This window comes from Equus caballus, chromosome 1 (genome assembly GCF_041296265.1).
Source record: "Equus caballus isolate H_3958 breed thoroughbred chromosome 1, TB-T2T, whole genome shotgun sequence".
Classification (NCBI taxonomy): Eukaryota; Metazoa; Chordata; class Mammalia; order Perissodactyla; family Equidae; genus Equus; species Equus caballus.
The window spans coordinates 121,754,169-121,763,337 of NC_091684.1; the positions used below are offsets into that span (position 1 = coordinate 121,754,169).

General features: G+C 36.0%; 1 long non-coding RNA gene across 1 annotated transcript; it reads right to left on the reverse strand.

The window, feature by feature from the left end:
* Positions 1–1,124: 1,124 nt before the first annotated feature.
* On the reverse strand, positions 1,125–8,949 carry LOC138924315 (uncharacterized). The gene is made up of 2 exons (XR_011439294.1): positions 8,871–8,949; positions 1,125–4,244 (listed from the first exon to the last, which is right to left on the reverse strand). It is a non-coding gene; the product is annotated as an uncharacterized lncRNA (long non-coding RNA).
* Between the last annotated feature and the right edge of the window lie 220 nt (positions 8,950–9,169).

Below are 9,169 nucleotides of genomic sequence, written 5' to 3' on the forward strand. Positions count from 1 at the left end.
CTCTTTGGGAAGCCTTAGATTTTCTCAAAAAGCTTCTCTAAAAGCTCTCCTTCACATCACCTCTGCCCCACAGCCTCCATCAGATTACATGTCAGTTCAAAAGAAAATATTAAAAGTCTCCTCCACAAACATTGCTAAACAGGCATCCTTAATTTGCCTCATTTGCCAAAGACATAATTCAGATGAAAATATAAAGTGCAGCTAAACCAGTGAGACTGTATTACTATATTTTATTGAATCAGAGCTAAAATTTTAGAATGAAAGCTTTAAAATTGTTATTTGCATCTGTCTCTAAGTATGTATGGGCCTTTATGTATACCGCATGAATACATGTTATTAATATGTGGTCTTTCCGACCTCTAGACGATAAATTCCCCTTTACTGAGGATGTCTTTGGTAAATAAAACTAGTTTTTACAATTGTTGGTAAAATAAAAACAGGCACATCTTCAGAGTTGTCAGCATTAAATATAATAACACAATATTTTTCTACTTGGATTTAGTACTCAAACACTAATGTTATCTCTACTAGATGCTTAAAACTATAAATCCAATCAAGGGAAAAGTTGTATATTAAAAATAAGTTCCTTAATGCATGTTAAGTTTAGCAATTAATTTAAAAGAAATAAATACAGAAGAATCAATTGTTTAACTTTTTGTTTCCTTTGCTTCTGTATTATTTTGATACTTGCCTAATTTTCAACAAGAAAAACAACTTTGGATGATTGCTAGATTTGAAATTATCATGATCAATTCAAAAATATTTATTAAAAACAAATTAATTGAATCGATACTGGTGGGATAAAATTTTATAAATATTCTTTTCAACAATGATTATGTTTTATAATATGCCTCCTTAAAAATAATCTCACAGGGGCTGGCCCCATGGCTGATTGGTTAAGTTCACAAGCTCCGCTGCAGGCGGCCCAGTGTTTTGTGGGTTCGAATCCTGGGCATGGACATGGCACTGCTCCCACATACCACAACTAGAAGGACCCACAACTAAGAACATACAACTATGTACTGGGGGGCTTTGGGGAAAAAAAGGAAAAAAATAAAATCTTAAAAAAAATAATAATCTCACAAATTTTTTTTTGAAACTCAAAACATTAAAGCCATACTAAATTAAGATAAATAAAGGATATTTATTGAATATCTAGATCATCTCCAAATAATTTAAAATATTGAAACATTAATTGTTAAAAATCACATACCTTTAGAAAATTATGAAATGATTTAGTTACAAATTTGCTACAGAATGATAGTATGTGGCCAACAGCTAACAATTGCTTAATTCCTAGTTTTCTCTGTACAAGAAAGGTGATTAATTGTTAAAACTCTAATCAATATATATAAGTAAAATGATTATGACTAACAAGGGTAAAGAAAAAATAAACCTATGTATACAAGGAAAGTAAGACACATTTTTGATAAATAAAGATATGAAAGATGTGGTTTTGTAAAGTAAAAATGTAATTTTCTCCTACTGTGGAATGACTACTTACTCAAGAAGGAAAAAGAAAGAGTAAGACAAATGTTGAACAGATGTTGAAAGGAAAAGTATTGTAGTTTTATGGGAAAGAAATTTTGGAAAAGGAATGTTATCATGTGTGGTCAAAGCTGGAAAATACTGGATAAATTTATTTACAATTTTTAAAAATTAGCCTTAAAATGAATAGTATGAGTGCAAAGCCAGAATTAATTCCTCTCTCTACTAAAGCAACAAAGTTTTCTTAGATTATTAATTTGCTATTAATATGAAATTGTAAAAGATTTCCTTTACCTTTTAATAGTTCTGCCTAGAATACCAAGGTTTTGTGTCTCAAAATACTTTCCTCTTCTTCATGCTGTCTTTATCAGTTCTTTGATTACTTTAGAAAACTAACTCTTCTCAATATTAAAACTGATACCAACCCTGATATCAGTTTCCCCACATTGAACCCAGCATATATGGGGTTAAAACCAAAATACTCATTCCCTGCTTACTCTCTGGCTTCCTGGCTCCAGAATCCACTATCCTCCATGGAGACAAACACTGTCAAGGACAAGCACCTGGATCAACTCCTCCCTGCAAAGATTTACAGGCTAGTGGGAAAGCTGCTGACCAGCAAGTTTATGGGCTCCCTCCTCTCAACAAGTGTCTCAAGGCCAAAGACAGGCTGGTGGGAAAGCTGCGACCAACAAGGCCATATGCTCCCACTCCCCTACGTAAAACCCCAAATAAAAACCCTGCCTTTTAGCTTTTCTGGGAGTTTAGGATTTCAGCATTAGCTGCCCTCTCTCCTTGCTCAGTGCTGTGCAAAAATAAAATTCCTACTTTCTTCCACTACACCTGGTGTCAGAGACTGGCTTGCTGTGCAATGGGTGGGCGAACTCACTTCAGGTTCAGTATCAAAACAGGTAGTTTTTAAAACTGTGGTCATGTGTCGCCCAATGATGGTGATATGTTTTCAGAAATGAATCAGGTGATTTTTTTGTATGTGAACATCACAGAGTGTACTTACACAAACCTAGATAGTATAGCATACTACACACCTAGGCTATATGGTATAGTCTATCACTCCTAGGCTACAAACCTGTACAGCATGTTAGTATACTAACTAGAGTAGGCAATTGTAACACAATGGCAAGTATTTTTGTATCTAGACATATCAAAATATAGATAAGATACAGTAAAGATGTGATATAAAAGAATAATGGTACACCTTTATAGGGCACTTAATATGAATGGAGCTTGCAGGATTGGAAGTTGCTCTGGGTGACTCAGTGACTGGGAGGTGAGTGAATGTGAAGGCCTAGGACATTACTCTACATTGCTGTAGATTTTATAAACACTGAACACTTAGGCTGCACTAAATTTATAAAAAAAAATATTCTTTTTTTAATAATAAATTAACCTTAGCTTGCTGGCACTTCTTTGTAATTTTTTAACTTTTTGACTCTTTTGTAATAACAGCTTAAAACACAATCACATTTTACAGCTGTACAAAAATATTTTATTTCTTTATACCCTTATCCTATAAGCTTCTTCTATTTTTAATTCTTTTTTACTTTTCAAATTTTTTGTTAAAAACTAAGATACAAACACACACATTAGCCTAGGCCCACACAGGTTAAGGATCATCAATGTCACTGTCTTCCACCTCCACATCTTGTACGGCTGAAAGGTCTTCAGGGGCAATAACATGCATGAAGCTGTCCTCTCCTGTGATAACAATGCCTTCTTCTGGAATACCTTCTGAATGACTTGCCTGAGGCTCTTATTTAGGAGGTGTCAATTTTTTTAGAGATAGGCCCATGGCAGCTTTGTTTTGTTTTTTTTTTTGGTTTGTTTCTCTTTTTTTTTTTTATCATAGATTTGCTTTTAAGCATATAATGCACCATAAACATTCCTCTCTATTAATGAAGATTTTCCGGCATTGTGGTCCATGTTTTCAAACTTTCTAAGGGCTTGTTGAGGTCTGCAAAAGCTTCTGCTAAACCATTTACTGTGAATTTTTGGGGGGTTCTTATTTTTCTTCTCCTGCAGTTTCCTTTTTGCTTGCCTCTTCTATAGCTACGTGTTTCTGCTCCAGTTCCAACAACTCTTTAATAGTTAATTCCTCAGGAGCTACCTTTAAGAGGTCCTCAAAGTTATCCTCATCCACATGCTGGTTAAAGTTGTTTGACATTTCAACCACAGCCTTGTTGATTTTTACAACCTCCTCGTTCTCAGAAAATCATATGAAGTCATGGAAAAACCTCTTGAGCATCTTCTTCCACATGCCATTCATACTCTCAGTCAATCCATACATTCGTTACCCCAAACCCAAGAAAGGTTCTTGATGCAGTCATAGATGTTGTAGTTCTTTCTGAATTGCATCAGTGTCTTCCTCAGTTGCAGCAATAGTGTGGGCGAAGGTCCTCCTTAGGTAGTAGGATTAAAAACTGATATAACTCCTTGATCCATCAGGTGGATCAAAGAGATGGTGTTTGGAGAGAGAAACACTGCTTTGATATTGGGATGAAGATCACCAATAAAACAAGGATATCCATGAGCATTGTCAATAATAAGCACAATCTTGAAGGGTACATTATTATCCAAACAGTACTTCTCCATTTTGCCGGCATGGCTATTCAGGAGGGCATCTTGGAAGAGGAGCTGAATAATCCATGATGTCTTATTGCTCCTGTAGTACACTGGCAGTGTGTGCTTATTGACATGCTTGAAGTCCCTGGGATTCTCACTGTGCCAGGTCACAAAACCTGCAACATTGCCCACAAGCAAGATTGTTATCATTCCTTAAAAGCCTTGAAACTTGACCTTCTTATAAATGAAAGTCATTTCAGACATCTATTTCCAGAATAGGGAGGTTTCATCCATATTGAATATTTGCTATTGCAAGTAATTTCCCCCCACAATAAGTATATCTAGAGTTTCCAAAAATTTTTCAGCTGCCTTCACATCAGCACTCACAGACTCACCACTCACTTTCACATTATTTAATGTATGATGATTCTTGAGTCAGTTAAATCACTCAGAGCTAGCAGTAAATTCATGATAGTAGTCGCATCTAGCCTTCCCTTTCAGCATTGCAAACACATTTTTTGCTTTAGGGTCATGGTCATGGTGCAGAAAAGGATACATTTCTGTGTCTAGTCTTCAATCCAGGTCACTAGAAGTTTTTCTATGTCTGATACAAGCCCTTCTCAAATTTTTGTTAGTCTTGTTGCCTTCAATGAAGCAGATACTTAAACAGCCTCTATCACTTTGTTCTTGTTCTTTAAGATTGTAGCTTTGGTGGAATGGGACATTCCTGATTGAAGAGCAATAACAATCACTTATTTTCCACCTTCATAGTCCTTAATCAATTTTTTTGAGGAAGACTGGCCCTGAGCTAACATCTGTGCCCATCTTCCTCTATTTTATATGTGGAATGCCCACCACAGCATGGCCTGATAAGTGGTGTTCAGGTCCACACTTGGGATCCAAACTGGCAAACCCTGGGCTGCCAAAGTGGAATGTGCAAACTTAAACAACATGCCACCAGGCCAGCCCTTCTTAATCACTCTTAATTTTATTTCCAAGTCAGTCACTCAATTTGGCCTCTTATTGGCAACGTTAGCAGTGAATTTTGTATGCTTAGGGTCTATGATGAACAAAACAACATGAGGTTAAATCAAGCATAAGAAAAAATGATGCAATCAAGAGATGTTTTAAACATGAGATATATGAGGCTGCTCCTGGAGTAACATAGTATACTATTTACAGTAAAATTTTCTTTAATAAGTAGAAAGAGTAACTCTGTAATAACAATAAAAAGTATAGTATAGTAAATACATAAACCAGTAACATAGTAGTTTATTATCATTATTAATTATTATGTGCTGTACATAATTGTGTGTGCTATGCTTTTATGTGACTGGCAGTGTAGTAGGTTTGTTTACACCAGCACCACCAGAAACGCATAAGTAATGCATTGTGCTATGACGGCTACATCATCACTAGATGATAGCAATTTTTCAGCTCCATTAGAATTTTATGGGGCCATCATCATGTATGTGATTTGTTGTTGACCAAAAGGTCATTATGTCATACATGGATTTATGTAATTTTCTATATTTGCCTTTGAAATGTTCTAATTTCCACTTTGGTTAAATGAATAACTAAGTATTGCTTCATAATGATCATTTTTACATTTTTGGAAACTTCCCCAAATCAAATTTTGTATGAAGTTTTTTTGAACCCAAATTAACATTTAGATTTCCTGGAGAATCCCTGGAAGAGCTGAAAGAATTTGTCTTTCACCTTGTAAAAAATAAATTTTAAAATAATTAGCTTTATTTAGCATGTTAAGTTATATAGGAGAATTGTTAAATAAAAAGTGATGATAAACCTTTGTAGGATATATATGTCACTATATATGTGTGTGGATATATGTCACTAATATAGGTATTATATAAATTATATGAAGTTCATAGAAATTTGTCAATATCCTCATTGTCCCACTATTATATTAAAATGTTATAAGCCACAAAATAAGTAATCTCCCTTATAAAATGAACTCTCATCACACTTTAACCATGGCAGTTTTAGTCATTTGTCATTCACAGATACTAATTTTTAGACTTTGATTATTGTCTGTCTGAAAGTGCTTAAAATTAGCAAGGAGATGAGAGATCCATAATGCCATCACTTGAGGAACTCAGAGAACTTGCCTCTGGACTAAGTAAGAGTTTCCAGAAGTAGTGAAGAACCTCATGGTTTCGTAAAACTGCTAACCCCAAAGCAAGCAAAACAAGAATTAAATCCATGGGACTGAATAAACTGATGAGGATGATTATAATTTTTATGACTTTCTCTTTGAAACACTGCTGTTTTTTATTAGTTTTTCAGAATTAAGGAAACCTTTTTATCTTAAACTACATCTTAAATAACACAGCAATTTTTAAAGTATACCTTTATGATCTAAGATGAAATGACTACTTTGTCACCCTGCATAATTCCTCCAGAATTTGAAAATTCATATTGAATCTTCTTACTTTATGGAAACATTGTTATTTGCATAAGTTAAGTAAAAATGTATTATCCCTGTAACAGAACACAACAAGAAACATTAGTTATACAACCAAGGCTCTAATTAGAATGCCATATTAGAGAATGATACACATCTAATCAATTATGACCAGACAGCTTTAAGGAACTAAGGTTGACTTTAAAGACTCTCTTAGAAAACTTGGTCTATAACTGTCTTACTAGATACTAAAACTTTACTAGACACTAAGAAAGGTAACTTCTTGGCAGGCCCAGGAACCTCAGAATATTTTGGGGGCCTTGAGAACAAAAGAATTCTCCCAAATCCATAGTATTGCACACAAAATTGCAAGATCTTGGCTTGACTTCCTAGCCCTGAGACGCTCTTAAAAGTCCAGTCTGAGATTCTTTATGTAAAGTTCCAGCAAAGAAAACTCAAAAACTTTATGGGGTATGTCACTAATCTTGCTGCACTTGTGTAAACAATCAGGTCAAGTTTAATGACACTAGACTTATTTTGCAAACAAATTACTCTCACTTGATTCTCTTTGACAGCAACGGTGGAGACTTGAGAGAAAAAATTATGTTTCAACAGAAAATTACGGTGTACCTTGGGGGCTCCTCACTACATGCTTTGCTGGTCTTTAAAAAATTCTGAATTCATCAAGATCCTCCAGTATCTGGCTAAAACATTTTCAATTTTATCCCTTCTGAAGTTGAATCACTGAAACTAAATCATCCCTTTTCCTGATCTACAACGAGTCCTGCAGGTTGAAGCTGGATAACTTGATATGAATGACAAGGAAACAACCAAAACAGATGATGTATTAGTAACCTCCTTCTCAGCTGTTTTGTGGGCCACTCAGAAAGTTCACCAGAATCCTTGATGCCATTGCCACAGACATTCAAACTGCAAATCAGGAAATTCATTGAATTTCCACTGTTCTCCTTGTGTCATCATCTAAAGACATTTTGAGCCCAAGAACTAGAAATCTTCTTGACTGGTTGCTCCCTGAAATAAAGCTGAGTTTGTAACATTATTTTTTTTCTTTTTTCTTTCATAGAAACTCCTTATCATTAAATGCCTGATGTCTAGCACTATGCAGTACATAACACTCGGCTACCTGGTCTCAACAGGTGAATCAATTGGTCCTTAATGAACAAAGGATGACTGAAGGAGAAATGGACTTATATTATTCAAAGGAAAGAAGAGTCTCTTCTTCTTTTTTTTTTTTTTGAGGAAGATTAGCCCTGAGATAACTACTGCCAATCCTCCTCTTTTTGCTGAGGAAGACTGGCCCTGAGCTAACATCCATGTCAATCTTCCTCTACTTTATACGTGGGATGCCTACCACAGCATGGCTTTTGCCAACCAGTGCCATGTCCACACCCAGGATCCGAACCAACGAAGCCCTGGCTGCCAAGAAGTGGAACGTGCAAACTTAACCACTGTGCCTTCGGCCGGCCCCCTTATTTTCTTAAACAAATGAGGGGACTGACACTGATTCTTTGCTTGACAAAACTTTAGTCAGGCTCCTGAATCCCCTCCTAGGCCAATTTTGCGCATTTCTTGTAAATCCTTAGCAAGAACTATGTTAAGTCAGTTTGGCAAGAGTCACTCATTGTACTTGTATGATTGCCCTTGATATCTAGTTGGCTTTCTAATCCCCCATAATACAGCAGGAAATGCCTGAACTACCTGGCCTGTCTTCAGCAAGAGTTATGTTAGATTGATGTACCCACATATCCCCTTATCTTTCATGTTTCCTATTAGTAATTTTCTAAATGGTGACCCTACCAAGCTATTTGGCTATAAATTCTCACTTGCCCATGCTGTATTTGAGATTGAGCACAGTTTTATACTGAGATTTTTTTTCCCATTTTACAATATTGCTGAATAATTCTGGTTTTGGTGCTTTACCTACTGTTCAGCTATAGGTTGTTTGAGTGGAGAATCAGTCGCCCCAGGCAGCACAATAAATCTCTTCCTTGTCTGTTGATTCAGAGGCACGAGGAACCCAATGTAGGCAAGTGGCAGTCTTAACTTCAAGTTTAGTAGAATCCCTGTTTTCTTTCCTGGTGGAAGCATTCCTTCCTCCGGAACTAAGACCTCTATGTCAGCAGAGCATAAAGTCATGGGAAGAGGAATCAAAACTGTTGCTAAGGGGCACTCAGAGAAATAGGAAGTTGTGCTCCTCTCATTTCCATCCTTGATTCCTGATGTTTTGTGCTAGTATTAGCCTATCAACAAGCAATTTTGTGGTTGGAATGGCCTTTGTGGTTCTCATTATGATTGCAAGATGCCCTTCAGCAATAATCATGAGGAAAATTTCAAAAAATAACAGTTTATTACTTACAAGACCTGGAAATGACATAGCACACCTGGGGCCACACAGCAAGGTCACAGGTAGAGAGAAAGAGAGAGTGCACAGGACTGGGATTCTGTTTTTATTAGGGGTCAAAGGTAGGGGACTAGAGTTTCATGAGCTCACTCTTTATTGATGAATTTAAAACATAACAGCAGGAATTTAAAGCATGAGGGGAAAAAAAGTGACTTAAATGGTCACTTATTAAAGTCAACCAAGATTTCTAAAACAAAGTAACCTCAGTGGGGGAGGTGGCCTGGCTCTTTATCTGGTCATGTGGCTGGCAATGT